This window comes from Periplaneta americana, chromosome 14 (assembly GCF_040183065.1).
Source record: "Periplaneta americana isolate PAMFEO1 chromosome 14, P.americana_PAMFEO1_priV1, whole genome shotgun sequence".
NCBI classification, from domain to species: Eukaryota; Metazoa; Arthropoda; class Insecta; order Blattodea; family Blattidae; genus Periplaneta; species Periplaneta americana.
In genome coordinates, this window is record NC_091130.1 from 34,928,412 (window position 1) to 34,947,684 (window position 19,273).

The following is a 19,273-nucleotide window of genomic DNA, read 5'->3' on the forward strand; positions in this document are numbered from 1 at the left end:
ATACTACTGTATCTTCTTTTTATATTGCTTGTATTATTTTATTTCTATTTCTCTTGTTTGTTTTGTAATTATATTCTTTATTCTGTATATTTATTCTTTATTCTGTATATTTAAATTTAAATAAATTTAAATAAATAAATAAATAAATATAGGATGATACAATTTTGACAAAATGTTTCACATGGTCAATGCACGATGTTTCACTCAAAACATTTCGCAATTCAAAAATTAAAAATGAAATATGTGAGCATATTTCTCCACTGTTTAGAGAAAGATGTAACAAGTTAACAAATTCTCTAATTTTTCTTCAAATAGAAGACTAAAGTCGGAGTGGGATAAGTGGCCAATAGACTTGGAGCTCACATAGACACTTGCTGTCATACTTCCATTGCAAAGACACGTTTTTCGCACTACCTTTTAAATGTGTCTCCATGTATTTCTCCTAATTGTTCGTTTCGGATGTATATTTATTTTCCCGTGGTGCAACAGCCTTAGGTGCCGTGGATTGAGCCCCAGCTTAGCTCAGTGATAGAGCGCTCGTGCGTTCGATCCTCGGCGCAGGAGCAATTTTTCTCCGTTATTAACAAAATGACAGCCACGACAGAGATTTCTGTAGGATCAAAAATTAATAATATCATTATATAGCCGTACTGAAGACAAGGCCTCCCGGTTAACTATTAGTTCCATATTCACTTACCAACAAAACACTGATCCCCGCTCGCTGAAGATAGTTTCGGAGTACGCTACTCATTGTGGCTCCCCATTTTCAGAACACGATGCTTCCGACATTAAGAAACATTAATTCTTAAGACGCGTCTGATTCCCGGACATTTTCCCGAATCCTCATTCCCTAACATCCATTTTTCCGAATACAAAATTTCCGAATCCACATTCGCAATAGACATTTTCACGATTTCTTTGATTTCCATTTTCCCGAATACAAAATTCCCTATTTCTTTAATTTCCATTTTCTCGGTAATACAGTAGTTATATTACCATACAAATGTACTTAATATAGCCTAATTATGGTATACTTAATTAACTTTCTCTTTACAAAGTGAAATAATGTCGAAGTGTCGTCAGGTAATCGAAGTGTCTGTTATCAGCTACATAGGTCTGATAATCCTGCACGATATTTCGTATTCGTGTTTGAAGTTGTAGCCACTATCTCTTCTGTTGTTCCTTCACGCGTTTATCCAATGTGAATTCCGCAATCATGGTCCTCGAGTCGCTGTCTTCCTTTTAGAGCCCAGACAAAGCAGTGTAGAAGCTTGGATGGTATCTCCCAAACACACTTGCAGACGATTTTGGAAGCCTTTCGATAGATTATTTATTCGGTGTTCATTATTTAATGCACTGGTTCCATATTGAGGAGACACAGGTACAGATTGCCTTCGTCCAGATGTAATCGTAGAACATTTTTTGGAACGTACTTTTGCATAATTTCAGTATATTTTTCCTCCAGCCGCACTCTTGCTCTTCAAATACACGTAACCTTCCAAGAAAAGCTTTTTACCTCCTCGCGCTGAAGTTATAAATGTAGCTTCATCTAACATGTTTTTCACAAATAAAATTTAATAAATTTGTTTGCCTAAATGTGGGTTTTGTAATTTTTTGTGTTTTCTGGTAATATGTAGTGATTGTCAGTTCATGTGTTTTACTGTTCGGGAATTTCTCGCATAATACATATATTCGGGAAAATGAATAGTAAATGAAATTCGGGACCATAGCTTCGGGAAAATGTAGCGTACATTCGGGAATGCATATTCGGGAAAATGGGTGAGATCGGAAGCGTCCACATTATTCGTGTTTATCATTGTCAATAGTGCAAAACCTCGTTAAGTTCTGAGAACCCATGTTGAAACTTTCGTACAGTACTTTTAACACTTGAACATAAATAAGTGATTACATGGCGATCTTACTCGTGTTAATTGTGTAAGCATGTGCGGCTTACAACAGTTTCGGTGTTTCTTCACACCATCTTCAGAGCCTACTAGATCTTGGCGTCATCTCGAACTTCGCTGCCTGTTGTGTGGGTGCGTTCGATTGTTGAAAAATGTTGAAATGTGGTGTCAGTGTGTGTGTTCTGAAATTGATCTGTGTGCTGAGAATTTGATTAGGATGTGTTTTAGTGTGTCTGTATATTTCACATTGTTCTAGTGTGTTGAGTTTTTGGTTTTTGGGCTGCATGTGTAGGATTTGCATGTCTGTATTTATGTTATTGTATGTGTGGTTAGCATTAGTTATGTGTTCGGCATATGTAGATGTATTGTGTCCTCTGGCTATTGCTTTAATGTGTTCTTTGTATCGAGTTTGGAATGATCTGCCTGTCTGTCCAATGTAGAAACTATCGCAACTATTGCATGTGAGTTTGTATACGCCTGTGCGATTGTATTTATTTGTTTGTGTTGTTTGTGTGTTGAGATGTCTTTGTAGTGTGTTTTCTGTTCTGTATGCTATGTTGTATTTCCGTTTTCTGAATGAGGATGCGATCTTGTGTGTGTTTTTGTTTTCGTATGTTAGTGTGATGTATTTCTTGTGTTCTTGTGTTTGTGTTGTGTTTGTGTGTTTTTGTGTTTGTTGAGTTTTTGTTTTGTCTTCCTTATGATGTTGTCTACTCCGTTTGGGTTGTAACCATTTTCTTGTGCTATGTATTTGATTGTGTTCACTTCTTCATTGTAGTGTTGTTGGCTCATGGGTATGTTGAGTAATCTGTGTACCATTGTTCTGAATGCAGCATGTTTGTGTTGTATGGGATGATTAGATGTGTTGTGTATGTGTGTGGTGGTGGTTGGTTTCTGTATATTTTGAATGTGTGTTTGTTGTCAACTTTTGTTATGGTGATGTCTAGGAAATTTATGGAGTTATTGTTTTCGAGTTCCAGTGTGTATTGGAGTTTTGGGTGTATTTTGTTTATGTATTGGTGTAGTTTGTGTATTTGTCGTTTGTTTCCTTTGTATAGTATGAGTATGTCGTCTATGTATCTGTATCGGTATATTATGTTGTCTGCATATTTGTTGTGTTCATTGTTGAGTATGTATGTTTGTTCTATGTTGTGTAAAAATATCTCTGCTAGTATGCTAGATATGGGTGATTCCATTGGCAATCCTTCCGTTTGGGTGTAGTATTTTTTGTTGTGTGTGAAATAATTTTGCTTTGTTATGATGTCTGTGATTTGGATAAGTTCTTCGATGTGTTCTTGTATCGGTATGTTAGTGTATAAGTTGGTGATATCATGACGAGGTTTTGCACTATTGCCAACGTTATACTTGTATTCGAGAGACTTGGTTTTCACACCAGTTTTACCTCCTAATAACACAGTAAAACTAGAACATTTCATGTTTACACTTCAAAACAAATTTGACGAAACATACGAGTATAAACCTTCCGACTCACCAATGTCTTACGTGACGCTGTTACAAAACCTTATATGAGAACGAGCATTTATTAGATATTTAATGACGACCGAAGCACGTTCAGTTGTTTCTCCCTCGAGTACTACAAGACCTTTCATCTTCTTTCATCTTATTTCTTCTTCACAATTTTGTGACAAGCGTCAACCAATTTCCCCTTCACTAGTCTTCTTATTCCTTTTACTTGGATATTTCTTTCATCAAACGAATTGATATATGCTCTGCTGAGCTTCAAATAGAACGAAGAGGAAAAGGAACATAGAGAGAAGAAAAAAGAGAGACGTCGGTTACCAGAGGAACAGAATGGATTCATCCTTTGAGCAACCTGTTGGAAATATACCTTCCATCAGATTCGAAACTTTGAACATTACAGGAAAGCTGACTGTGCACATCTTATAGCTGAAGGGACTGTAAAATAAATTTAAGCCTTCAAAATATAGACGCAATGGAAGATTTTGACATTTAAGATTTAAGCTGTCTCGTTTTTCTTTTATTATTTTTTCTACTATTCCTTATATTATTCAAGTTAAAATTTGTACAACGTGTCTGTTCTAATGCAGTATCTACTCGTAATGTCTAATTTGAGTATTTATTGCTTTTGATATACAATAGTACATTATGCAACGAGCCTATAATGGTAGTAATTAAGACGCGAGTATGTTTATTTATGAAACGAGCGCTTGCGCTCGTTTCATAATTTTCATACGAGCGTCTTAATTACCATTATATGCAGGTTTCATACGACTTTTTATGCTCGACCATATTTCTAACTTGAAATTATTCATAAGTATTCATGTTATGATTATGTAAGTGAGGAGCGGAACTGATCTGAATTGTGAGATGTGCGCAGACGCGAAAGTATTAATTTTTTCCGAGCAACGAATGTCATTGACCTTGATATAATCTAGAGAATAGCATGAACATTAGGCTTGATATAACCTGGAAATTGATTTAGAATTGAAAAACGAGATGACAAATTGAATTTATTTGAATATTATTTACAATTAACGCTAATTATTATAGTAACAACATAACCTTCTGCAACAGTATTGGATTTCCAGCCTCCGTGACTTTTCGCTAATTGTCTTTGGATTGCATATCCGAGAATAATCGATACTTGCGGTTTTATAATGGTACAATGGTGATTTCTCATTAGCTGAACAACTGAATTATAATGAATAGGTGTACTTTAATGTGGTGCATTAAAGGGCTACTACCAGGTGTATAATTACTACATTTCCGCCAGGTCGAGCATAAAAGCCTTTAAAGTAAATCAGTTTTGTATATATTATTTCTGAGCTACATAAAAATTAAGGCGCTTAGAATTTTATATTATCATTGATACATAGGAAGATTTAATCTATAAAACATTGTTCTATAGTTCTATGACCGATTTTACTATGGGTTATTCAGAATTGAAGATACTTTTGAACAGCTCAAAAATACGTAAAAATAAGCTTCATGCAGAGTAATTCGCCCGTTAGAGATCCTGAAGTTTTTTCAATACCATTATTTCACATTTTTAATTAGGTGCTAAAATTTATATACATATGTTTTGAACTTTGTAAAATAGATTTCACTCGCATACAAGCTCAAAATAGTCCCCTTCATTATTCAAATACAGAATGGTTTATATAGAACCAACACATTTTTTTCTTTATTTACAGTGGACTCTCCTAAGGTCGACAAAACAGAATTGAAAGTTCAGTCCAATAAGAGTAGTGGGTGTGGCAGGTGAAATGAATACACATTCTCATTGGTTATCCATCAACGAATACAGTACTGTACTTTCATTTCCTGCCCGCCCCGAGACTTGTGTATGCGCTTCTAGTACCACAGTGGGTTTCGACAGTTCCGTCTCACAAACGGCACAATTCTCAAATAGAAAAAGGAGAGTTCATTAATTTAAAATCAGTGATCAGTATGGATGTCCTAATTAATAAAATATTCTATTTCCCTTTAACAAAAGTATCACTACAAGGCAGAGAACCAATTCCCATTCAAATGGCAAACCCATTTTTTAGTGCCCATGTAAGGGCGTGTCTAATTCTCCTACGTAAGCAGTCGAACTATAGGATGTCGAACTTGATTTTTGTCGAACTGATGAGCTTCCACTGTACAATTAAGGACTCCTTCCATGGTTCTGTTACAATTTCCACTTTCCAAATAGTACAAGCTTTTAAATTTCGCTAGATAATGCCCTTCCATCCTCTTGATTTTAATTCTGCTGTAATTTGATCGACACCTGGAGACTTGTACATTTTCAGATTTTCTATCGCAATTTCGACCTAAAGAACTAGTAGGGAAAAAAGATAATTTAAATTACAAAGCCACATATTGCTCTGAAAAAAATGTTCAAAATATTTCTTTTTTTCGTCCCCTAAAACTTTTAGAAATTAAAAACAGCAAAGCTATATTCAGTGTTTTCTACCTTTCACTCAACTTTTACACTTCACTTACAATGGTAATATTCCGAGTTGCCTTTCGCAGTAATCTACCACTGCTTTTTCTCCGTTTTTAATATGTTCACCGAATATTGTGCATAAATATTTCTTTATGTTAATGCGATGTTTATTTAATATTCCAATGCCAGTTTTTATTTTTTAAAATAATGTACCCAATTTAAGTTTATAATTAAATTAATCAGTTAATCGTATTGATTTAACATTTTAATAACAATATTCTGTACAGAAATGTATTCGTTAAACTCTTCATGCAAGATGTCTAACGTTCATATAATTAACCTGTTTCAATAGAAATTATTTGTGCACCTGTAAGGAGAAAATTAGTGACTATTCTTTTCGATCATATAGATCACTTTACTTAATATGTCTTCTAATACAAGAGACGTTAGTGATAAAGAAGAATATGTAGGTTATTATAAGTAATTTGTATACTATTAAGTATTTTAAATACAATTAAGCTAAATTATATAAAATACGTTATCAATTATACAATTAGCTACTCTTCAAATTTTAACTCCTGTCACGCATCCAGCAAATGTCTCGCTGACGTATACTATGTAACATGTGAACTGTATAATGAAGAGACTGTAATTTCAGTTTCTTTTTTTCTCAGCTAAATTATAGACAAGTTTAATGGTTGATTACTAACTCTATTTTTTTCTATAATTATTGTCCCAACAAATTAACTTTAATTTAAGTGTGTGTCATCTTAAAAAGTCAAGATGTGGTCAGCGTTTTATGCATTTTTTTTATAAGAGCGCTACTTTAGGGCTAATTTATCTTACCACCTTTGTTACGGATGTGTCCATGGAGGAAAAGAATATTCGAAGGAAATGTAGTGAAAGAAGAGACGGGGGATTTTAAAATCTTATTGAATGAGTGATTATGAAGCAATTCTGGCTTATATATCGTCCATTTTTACAATATTGCTGTCGTATGAGATGGACTCGTCGTGTGTTTTCATTTGTGACGATACTCCCCTAGTATTATATGGAATGAAGAAATGAACGAATGAATGAACGAACGAAGGAATGAAGGAACGAACGAACGATCGATCGAACGAACGAACGAACGAACGAACGAACGAACGAACGAACGAACGAATGAAGACATCAACAATAAATTTATTTTCAATAATAAGAGCCACGTAATCAAATTCCCTCCGAATCCATTGTAAAATTCATTTTGTTACTTATGAATGAATGAATGAATGAATGAAAGTTGTCTTTATAACCACATTGGTAAGAGAAAAGTAAGAAATGCAAATATGTGACTACATTTAAAACACTAACCACATCTACAGCAACATAGAAACAGACATGGAAATGCTATATATCCAACCGAGGAAGTAGATATTAAACACATTAGAATAATACCAAATATGCAGACACACAAAAAACATATCCACAACACATCCTCAATACACAAATAAATTTCAGAACACACATAGACATTACGACGTAGTGAAGAGAAGCAACTAGAAGCATTTGAAATGTGGATATGGAGAAGGATAGAGCGTGTGAAATGTACTGACATAATAAGAAATGAAGTTGTGTTGGAAAGAGTGGGTGAAGAGGTGAAGAAAGAATGATGCTGAAACTGATTCTTTCTTACTTACTTACTTATGGCTTTTAAAAAACCCAGAGGTTCAGTACTGCCCTCACATAAGCCCGCCATCCGTCCCTATTCTGTGCAAGAGTAATCCTGTCTCTATCATCATATCCCACCTCCCTCAAATCCATTTTAATATTATCCTCTCACCTACGTCTCGATCTCCAAAACGGTCTTTTTTCCCTCCGACCTCTGGATTCGCCCATACGTGCTGAAACTGATTAGGAAGAGAAAAAGGAATTGTTGGGTCATTGGCGGAGAAGAAATTGCACTGGAAGGAATTGTGAACGAGAGAAGAGTATTGAAGTGGCTGGCGACTATCTATAATAACAAATTTAGTAACTCATGAATGTACTTTTAGTGTATAATAAACTATTAGGAAACCGAAAAATATATATTTAGGAAATTTTATTTCTCAAGGTGTAACATGGTATTGGAAAGGATAGATTCTGATCTGATTGTACCTTTAGCATGGTGCAGATGCTTGAAAAAAGAAAAACTAATTTTATCTTTCACTTTGTATAATTAGCATTTATTGATCAAGCCTCTGATGAAGTACGTACAGCCAAATAACTTGTGGTAAATAATGAAAGACAGAGGTTTTTCAAACCATATATAAGGACGAATCAAAGTATTTATGTAGAAATGTTTGAACTAATTATATATCTTCAAGGCATTATGTTGTTTTTCAGGAGTAAGAATTTAAAATGTGTCTCAGTGAAACATACAGCAGAGTCCGTATAGGTCAGTTTGTATCTGATGCTTTTCCAATTCACTGCGGGCTAAAGTAGGGAGATGCACTATCACCTTTACTTTTCAACTTCGCTTTAGAATATGTCATTAGGAAAGTTCAGGATAACAGGCAGGATTTGGATTTGAACGGGTTACATCAGCTTCTTGTCTATGCGGATGACGTGAATATGTTAGGAGAATATCCACAAACGATTAGGGAAAACACGGAAATTTTACTTGAAGCAAGTAAAGCGGTCGGTTTGGAAGTAAATCCCGAAAAGACAAAGTATATGATTATGTCTCGTGACCAGAATGTTGTACGAAATGGAAATATAAAAATTGGAGATTTATCCTTCGAACAGGTGGAAAAATTCAAATACCTGGGAGCAACAGTAACAAATATAAATGACACTCGGGAGGAAATTAAACGCAAAATAAATATGGGAAATGCGTGTTATTATTCGGTCGAAAAGCTTTTATCATCCAGTCTTCTGTCAAAAAATGTGAAAGTTAGAATTTATAAAACAGTTATATTACCGGTTGTTCTGTATGGTTGTGAAACTTGGACTCTCACTATGAGAGAGGAACATAGATTAAGGGTGTTTGAGAATAATGTGCTTAGGAAAATATTTGGGGCTAAGCGGGATGAAGTTACAGGAGAATGGAGAAAGTTACACAATACAGAATTGCACGCATTGTTTTCTTCACCTGAGATAGTTAGGAATATTAAATCCAGACGTTTGAGATGGGCAGGGCATGTAGCACGTATGGGCGAATCCAGAAATGCATATAGAGTGTTAGTTGGGAGACCGGAGGGAAAAAAACCTTTGGGGAGGCCGAGACGTAGATGGGAGGATAATATTAAAATGGATTTGAGGGAGGTGGGATATGATGATAGAGACTGGATTAATTTTGCACAGGATAGGGACCGATGGCGGGCTTATGTGAGGGCGGCAATGAACCTCCGGGTTCCTTAAAAGCCATTTGTAAGTAAGTAAGTAAGTAAGTAAGTAAGGAGTAAGAATTTAAAATTTGAGCGACAGTATAAAACCATAACAATCGTGTTTAATAACAACAGGTTAAAGAAAAGATTATAGATATTTGTGTGACATCTTTTGCCACAATAAAGATACCGTCAGAATGCGTAACATATTGCAACATCTCATTTTCGCCAAAAATTGACATTACTTTTTACCTTGGGACCAGGAAATTAAAAATGTAAATAAGCAATAGGTCTATAATACTGATGTGTTAGAAAAAAGTACCTTCTTTCATCCGCTATCTTTAATATATTTATAGTGACGATATTATAAGAAATTGGGAACAATTAATTTTGAAACATACTTCTGAGACAGACAAAACTTTGACACTATATTTTACTTTTGCAGACTATTAAGCAGTTACCACTTCCACCGAGATAACCTACGAAGTGCTATTCACCACCCTAGCGAAGTACTTGCCGTATATAATCTGGAATTAGGTAAGGAAATCCTATTTAAATTTCGTAAGGATTTTTAAGTATCTGTGTTGTTAGGTTCCTATCGTTGAACTTTGAATAAAGATTCAATCAAAATGTTGGAAGTGCCAGAAATGAAATTCTTTAGAATTGTCGCTTGTTGCACTTTGACTGACAAAACAAATACATTAAGATATTCATAAATAATCAAGATGTATAATTAAGAATAGTTAAACTTAATAATGAAAGAGAAGACTTCACTGTGTTAGCATTTTAAATCATGATGTTATTTTACATGATTGACTAGTTTCGATGTTATTTCAATCATCTTCTGAATCCTAGTTAGTTTCAGTGCTATCTTCTGATTTCCTGTTATGATAGGATGTGTTCATGATACAGGAAACCGAAGATAGCGCTGGAACTCGCTAGGATTCAGAAGATGATTGAAATAATATCGAAACTAGTCAATCAGGTAAAAGAACGCCGTAATTCAAAATCTTATCATAGTGAAGTCGTTATTTATTTAATCTTAGGTAACTTAATAGTTCATCAGTGATTATATGAGCATCAAAAAATGTGTTCAAGAATGAAGAAAGTGAAGAATATAAAATGAATTGTTATGAACACAATTATTGTAGAATTAATGGCCATAAAATACCTAGTAGAGTACTGAAGAATGGATCCAGAGGATGACAAGGTCAAGGACGCTCTTTTATAAAGTGGAACCAATAACTATAATTTGGAACCAGAATAGATAATCTATTGGTCTGGACCGTGAAAAATGATGATCTAATGTAGTTTATTTGTTGGCCGGACTTCAATTTTTTGAATATGCATCGTAAAATTTATTTTCCGCAAACTTTAAGCATGTTATCTGACGCAAGAAATTGATACACTTGGCACGGATCTAATTTTTGACCTAAAATATTATTCCATTTAGCTAGAAATTATTAACTATTCTGACATGTCTTAAATTTCTTGTTTGGCTGACGTAAAAAATTTAGCTTAAATAGTAGTAAGACGATAAAATTAGCGAGAAATTGTCTTGAACAACTGGGAGCTACCTGTGCGATGTGCTATCGTTTATATGGCCGATTTAGACGGCCGTGAAATTGTGATCATGAATAAAACATGCTGTCACTCCATAGCTATTTACTTCTTAATGCTTCTGAGTTTAGACGGCCATGACATCGTGATCTTATAATCAATCCAACTTTAAATATTTGTTTAATGTACATTTATGCTATCGCAGAAAAAAACATTGTCTGATCCATATTCGTAAAGTTATCTTTTTTAGTGCAAAGATTGTGTTGTGAAACTCGGCATCATCTCAATTCACAAACTTTACACTTATACCAAAAAGAGAACCTTTAAAAACCTGTCTCATAAATAACTATTATGAATGTTTTTTTTTCTATCTATATGACTAAGTATCTGAGTTTCATTAAACGTAAGCACATGTGTTCGACACCGGAAACCTCATATGGATAATAAAAACTTTATTTCTATTTAGTTTTGAAATAATAAAATAGCATTTTATAAAATAATAATAACAATAATAATAACAATAATAATAAATACTAATACTAATAAATTTATTGCTAGAACAAAGATACATATTTTTTATATAAAAATCTCTCTAGCAACCCCCAGATAGAGTACATACTCGGGCTATGAGGGCATTCCACAAAATTTTAACATAGATATTTTATTAATGAACAGAATAAAAAGTGAAAAAATAAAAACACAGATATCACAATAATTTAAACTTTATATTTTCTCTCTAAACGATAATTTTAATAGTTTTTTTTAAAAATAAGAAGCATTAGTAAATTAAATGTTTGAAAATTTAGCTGTTATATTGTTATAGACGCTTGGACCGGAGTTGCTACTGTGGTTATAAGCTACAGTTGTGGTACATTTAGGTTCTGTCAAGCATATGTTATCTGATCTTTTATTTTTATATTTATGTGAATACAAATTAAATATATTACGGTTTTTATATATATCAATAGAAGAACCCAGAAAGCGATGGTCTTAGAACCTACGATTTGCTTTCAACGAGACACGTATCAAGCACTGCAAATAAATGATAACAAGCTAGCTAAATATGTATCTATCTTGTCTTGCATGCCTCAGGGAAAAATATAGCATTTCGCTTTACAACTGGGACGTTGCAGGCTTACTATTTGGAGTGAGGGGTTGTTTACCAAAATTTACATGTAATATCCTTTAAAATTCCCTTTTATGAGGTTCAGAAGATTGTAATGGAAATTCTGAAGGTCTCTCTTCAAATTTTACACTATCATCTATATGTTAACACGTAAATTTTTGTTTTAATGTACAAATCGAATCAGTATTTTGCTCGTTTCATATCTCTTTATCTTTTATATTTTCTTAATTTCGGATCCGAGTGGTCAACCTCACTTGAGGACGGATGATTTGAAATCTTAGTAGTAAGTATATTGTTATAAAGTTTATAGATATAAAATACTTTCAATTCAGAATACAAAAGTTCTCAGGACAATATTACGACCTCATTCTTTTCTGTAGCAGTATTACTGACATAAGGTAGGTACTAAACATACAACCCCATCCTATAGTACCATATTTTAATGTTAAATGTTATGTTTTATTTAACGACGCTCGCAACTGCGTCGCCGGATGTGCCGGAATTTTGTCCCGCAGGAGTTCTTTTACATGCCAGTAAATCTACTGACATGAGCCTGTCGCATTTAAGCACACTTAAATGCCATCGACCTGACCCGGCATCGAACCCGCAACCTTGGGCATAGAAGGCCAGCGCTATACCAACTTGCCAACCAGGTCGACCCCATATTTTAATACAGCTTATACTAATGCGAGGTAAATCAGCCGTAAAATATAGATAGTCAAATAATTCCGTAGGAAAACAAAATAGTCAATAATTTTTCTTAATGTAATGCAAAGGGAAAGAACATGTTTATTCCAAGGTAAGTGTTGGTCGATTATTATTCCGAAATACTTAATTTGAAGGGATTAATTTAGAATAGGACGGTTACAATAATTATTAAAAGGAGAATTGGATGTATGCATTTTTAACTTCAACTTATTCTTCAGTGGAAATTATTACTAAATTTGAAGTATTTTGATTATTGCGCTTTTCATGTATTGCATCTCCAAAATGGAGCACCTTCATTTATCTATACTAATAATAAATCTGTAGCAGAAATTTTTCTGGTAATTTTCGATTTTCCAAAAATAATTGGTGCTAACATATATAATTAACCACCCTGAAACCGAAAATCGCTTTTTTGAAATTTTTGTTTGTATGTCTGTCTGTCTGTATGTATGTTACCTTTTCACGCGATAAAGGCTGAACGGATTTCGATGAAAATTGGAATATAAATTAAGTTCGTTGTAACTTAGATTTTAGGCTATATGGTATTCAAAATACATTATTTAAAAGGAGGGTTATAAGGGGGTCTGAATTAAATAAATCGAAATATCTCGCTTATTATTGATTTTTGTGAAAAATGTTACATAACGAAAGTTTCTTTAACAATAATTTTTGATAAGTTTTATTTCATTAAAAATTTCAATACGACTGATATTTAATGAGATAAATGAGTTTTAAAATTAAAATGACTGCCATCTAAGGCCGTGTAATGAATTAAAAAACAAATGACTTCGTCTATAAGGGGCCTTGGACAGCAACAATCGAAAGCTATGAAAGATAGTCTACAGAGAATGTTTCTGTGTTTGTATGAAGTAATATCGGAAGCTAAATTAACCGATTTGTATAATTAATTATTATTTCACCATTGGAAAGTGTTGTTTCTCTAGATGGACATAATGCTATAATGTTATTACAGTAACTTCTGATATAATATAATATAATATAATATAATATAATATAATATAATATAATATAATATAATATAATATAATATAATATAATATAATATAATATAATATAATATAATATAAGTTATTTGAAGGGTTCACAACCATAGTGGGCCAAGCGCCATTTACTGAATACGTAGAAAACAAGGGTTAAAATTAAGTTATTACCATAATTCAATGGAAACCTATAACAAGTAAAATAAAATATACACATTAAATCTAAATGATGTCAATCTTCATTAAACTATGGTTGCATGTAATAAAAATTAAGAAACAGGTTAAAGGAATTCTCATTGCACCAAATGAGTGCCTCTGGACCAAAAATGATCGCATTTTAATTATTTGGATGCAATTTAAATTAAGTAACATATTAAACGATTTATCCTTCTATCAAACACGAATGTTCCCTGGATCAAACGTCCTATTTTAATTATGTAATTACTTTATATTTATTTCTAACGGGTGCAGCGGAGCGCACGGGTACGGCTAGTTGTTAATAAATAAGCTTGTTTCTTCTTTTTTGTTATATGATTTATATTTTAAGTATGATTTCTTTCATTATTAGACACCTTGAGCATGGTATTTTCCAATAAATATAGCATGTACTTCAGTTTCGCAGGATACATGAAGATTTATGTTAGATTTTATAGTCACAGTGTATCACCGCAGAAATGAGGGATGGGAGGCGGTGGTGTGGGGAAGAGAGGGAGAAAAATAGGAGGAGGTAAAACTTGAAGCCAAGTGAGCTCAGGTTCCTTTTTTGCAGCCATAATTAACTTTCGGTCTGATTAAAAAAGTTGAAGTAACTTCCTTCTTGAGACTGAGCTAACAAACAAAGGAGTTGGTAGTTGGTGTACACATAGAGAAACGGGGGAGGGAGTGACGTGGGGGAGGAGGTAGACGAGGAGTAGAGGAAAATAAATGAAGTGGTGAAACGAAACTAGAGAAGAAGGAAAAGAGAGTTTACAGGGGCGGTGCGTATGTAACAGAAGACATGGGTGACATATTGTGACAAGTACCACTTTCTTCTCTTACAGGTGGCTCCGTAGTTTTCTTGACAAGCCGTTCAGCGTCTTCCTTAATAACCGTAATTCTGTTCCCTTATTTTAAATAAGACTCATGTTAAAATCCTTTCTTTCTCTCTTTATGGAAGTTCTGCTTACGTTACATAGATGAAAGTTAGAGCTACAGATAATGATATTTAAATTGGTCAAGATAATGTAACAGATCTGTCTCCTACATTTTAATAAGTAACATTCATCACTATCCGGATGCCTTGAACTGCAACTTTCTTTATCGGCAATGGTTCAAATCCAGGCAATTTGAAGTGCAGGCCTATTAATTTAATTTAATAGTCTGACCCAATATTTTGAGTTTGCTTTGCGACACAAAATATCTCACAATAAAATTTAAAATGAAAAATTATACAAGCAGGTTTCAAACAAAAGAGATTAAGACATAAGAAAAAAAATAAAATCTAGTACAATTTAAATTGAGTGTACAACATAAAGATGCTGGTGAAATATCGCTACAGAAAATTTTATTATGGTGGTGACGATGGCATCTTGAAGATCTCTTTTCACGTTGTATATTTCCCTTAACTTTTGAAGGTTTTCGGAATGGTGCCTCTCGCTCCGAAGAAGAGACCGGTAACTGTGATTTTCTTAATGTGATATTTCGCTGATAGGTACTGAATCGTGGGCTCGTAGATTTTCTTTTTCTCTTCATTCACTTCAGATGGTTGAGTGGCTGAGATTTCAAATCTGATCGTAAGATCAATTATTTCGGCTGTCTGTTTATTCCTATTTATAGCTATGATATCGATCCTACGATTGCTCCCACCATCAGCAATACAATGAACTTCCTCGTGAACGTCTAGATTTTTGGATCGAACTGCATCTGCGATCATAGAACGTAAGGTGTTGTGACGTTTTATTCTGTGTACTTTTTCCTGTGCGCAACTCCCAACACATGTGGTAAGGTAATTTTATTATTCATTTATATCTAGATTTTGCCCTAAGGTAATTTAATCTTATAATCAACAAAAATAAATCAACTACTTATAAATAAAAATATAAAGAGTTTATTAGTTCTTCCCATCACCCCAACAAAATACATTAAATACTAAATAAAATAATCAAACAAAATAAATAAATAATATACATAAACTCTATACATAAATTTAAGCTTTTTAACTTAACTTGGTTTGTTTTTTTTAAGTCGGTTATTTAATAACGCTACTAAGTTATTTAGCGTCAATGGAGATAGTATTTCGCCATTCGATTACCTGATATTTCCATTATAGTTGAAAAGAATCTCGGAAAAACCGAACACCGAACCAGGCAAAAAGTAGTGTTGGGCAGGTTTTATCCTTTCTTCTGCTAAAAGTCTACTGTTCCTCCATTTATTGCCATTAAATTATTACTTACTTACTTAATTACTTACCGGCTTTTAAGGAACCCGGATGTTCATTGCCGCCCTCACATAAGCCCGCCATTGGTCCCTATCCTGAGCAAGATTAATCCATTCTCTATCATCATATCCCACCTCCCTCAAATCCATTTGAATATTATCTTCCACCTACGTCTCGGCCTCCCTAAAGGTCTTTTTCCCTCCGGCCTCCCAACTAACACTCTATATGCATTTCTGGATTCGCCCATACGTGCTACATGTCCTGCCCATCTCAAACGTCTGGATTTTATGTTCCTAATTATGTCAGGTGAAGAATACAATGCGTGCAGCTCTGCGTTGTGTAACTTTCTCCATTCTCCTGTAACTTCATCCCTCTTAGCCCCAAATATTTTCCTAAGAACCTTATTCTCAAACACCCTTAACCTATGTTCCTCTCTCAAAGTGAGAGTCCAAGTTTCACAACCATACAGAACAACCGGTAATATAACTGTTTTATAAATTCTAACTTTCAGATTTTTTGACAGAAGACTAGATGACAAAGGCTTCTCAACCGAATAATAACAGGCATTTCCCATATTTATTCTGCGTTTAATTTCCTCCCGAGTGTCATTTATATTTGTTACTGTTGCTCCAAGATATTTGAATTTTTCCACCTCTTCGAAAGATAAATCTCCAATTGTTGTAGTTCCATTTCGTATAATATTCTGGTCACGAGACATAATCATATACTTAGTCTTTTCGGGATTTACTTCCAACCCTATCGCTTTACTTGCTTCAACTAGAATTTCCACGTTTTCCCTAATCGTTTGTGGATTTTCTCTAGCATATTCACGTCATCCGCATAGACAAGAAGCTGATGTAACCTATTCAACTCCAAACCCTGTCTATTATCCTGATCCTTCCTAATGGCATATTCTAGAGCGAAGTTAAAAAGTAAAGGTGATAGTGCATCTCCCTGCCTTAGCCCGCAGTGAATTGGAAAAGCATCAGATAGAAAATGGCCTATACGGACTCTGCTGTAAGTTTCACTAAGATACATTTTAATTAATCGAACTAGTTTCTTGGGAATACCAAATTCAATAAGAATATTATATAAAACTTCTCTCTTAACCGAGTCATACGCCTTTTTTAAATCTATGAATAACTGATGTACTATACCCTTATACTCCCATTTTTTCTCCAATATCTGTCGAATACAATATATCTGATCAATAGTCGATCTATTACGCCTAAAACCACACTGATGATCCCCAATAATTTCATCTACATATGGAGTTAATCTTCTCAAAAGGATATTCGACAAAATTTTGTACGACGTCAACAAAAGTGATATTCCTCGAAAGTTACTACAGTTAGTCTTGTCCCCTTTCTTAAAAATAGCTACGATTATGGACACCTTCCATTGTTCTGGTACAATTTCCTTTTCCCAAATTGCAAGTACAAGTTTATAAATTTCGCTAGATAATGCCCTTCCACCCTCTTGTATTAATTCTGCTGGAATTTGATCAATTAAATTATATTGTCAGTATTTCTCCATAATGCCGTAGTTCTCCATCATGACTGCCAGAGAGCACTTTTGGCCGGGGTTTATATGAAGAAGAAATAACAAGCCTTTCGCACAAGTTGGTGGGGTGATAATATGAGAGAAATGTGTTAATGAAATATTATTTGAGACTCTAAAAGAAGCGGGTCTTGATCTTATGTAATTGGTAGACTACATACATACATACAATTAAATCCATTTCATACACTCTTCACCCATTCTTTCCAATACAACTTCATTTCTTAATCTGTCTGTCCATTTCCGCGCTCCATTTTTCTCCATACTCACATTTTAAATGCTGTCCCAATATACGACACGAGAAAATGCTCTTACTTGTTATGAAACATCCTGTATATATGAATATTTACGCGGACAGTCTTTGATATATAAAAGACGAATGTTTCTTATATAGTTTAACCGGTGTCGACTATAGCTGCAACACGAGTTCCTACAGTTATGTAATTTAATTGCTACACAATATTTCACAAGGTACGACATCTGACTGTAGAGTGGAACCGTGAAGAAAAAAATTGTTAATTTGTTTTATGTGTAATTTTGGGAAATATCCTGCTCCAGGTCCGGGTATTCCTCGGAATTATTTATAGAGTATTCTCGTCGCACAAAACTCTCGTGTAGAAGCGCTTGCTTCGTGACACGAACACAAATGGCCAATCCCCACTGAATAATGATAGATTAATTAAAGAAAGATAATACATTTCGGGCGTGTCTACAATGTAATCCCTTATGGAGAAGTCGTATATATTATTTATGGGTCCATTGTACATATTGAAAAGGTTGAATTTGCAGTTCGGTCTGTCAGATGTATATTTTATTATTAACTTGTCATTACAATGTTTAATGTACCGAAGATATTCATATATCATAGATCTTAAATTCTGGTATCTATTACTTCACGGATTTTGTATGCACACCTCATAATTCAACAACTGAATACCTTCCTATGGACAACCTTCCTGTAACTTGTAATTTATTTTAGTAACTCATATTTTCTCTACTAAGCAGTGCTGTATATAATATAATATAATATAATATAATATAATATAATATAATATAATATAATATAATATAATATAATATAACATAACATAAGATAACATAACATAACATAACATAACATAACATAACATAACATAACATAACATAACATAACATAACATAACATAACATAACATAACATAACATAACATAACATAACATAACATAACATAACATAACATAGGCTAATATAATACCATTCTAGAACCCAATGGCATAAATCATTCCGATGACAAACGTCCAGATGGCTTAACTTTAACACCATGGTCCAAAGGTAAATCACTTTTATGGGATGCTACTTGTTATAACACCTTCGCTTCTTCTTATTTGCCCAAAACTTCCAAACTCGCTGGGTCAGCCGCTGCATCTGCTGTCACAATTAAACGCAATAAGTATCTTGATCTTCTGGATAGATATAATTTTGTCGTTTTCGCCGTAGAATCTATGGACCCATGGTGTTCCGAGGCGAAGTTGTTAACTTCTGATATCGGCAAGTATTTATCAGCACTTAACGGTGACTGTCGCACTACGGCTTTCCTCCGCCAAAGAATTAGTATTGCCATTCAACGAGGGAACGCTATAAGTGTTATGGGGACTTTTCCAGAATCTAAATCGTTGGAAGAAATATTTTATTTCGTGTAGAGCTGTAGAGAGTGTTTCGCATCCTTTAGTTTTGTTGCTAATTTCTAGTTTGTCCCTT

General features: G+C 33.9%; 2 long non-coding RNA genes across 3 annotated transcripts in view; one reads left to right on the forward strand and one right to left on the reverse strand.

The window, feature by feature from the left end:
• Nucleotides 1-19,273, reverse strand: part of LOC138713255 (uncharacterized) — a 1,167,998-nt gene that overhangs the window by 257,268 nt on the left and 891,457 nt on the right. The gene's annotated exons all lie outside the window — the stretch shown is intronic.
• Nucleotides 1-19,273, forward strand: part of LOC138713253 (uncharacterized) — a 397,650-nt gene that overhangs the window by 66,383 nt on the left and 311,994 nt on the right. For both annotated transcript variants that reach the window (XR_011335806.1, XR_011335807.1), the window contains exon 2: nucleotides 9,610-9,701. This is a non-coding gene — a long non-coding RNA (uncharacterized lncRNA). The remainder of the gene's footprint in view (nucleotides 1-9,609; nucleotides 9,702-19,273) is intronic.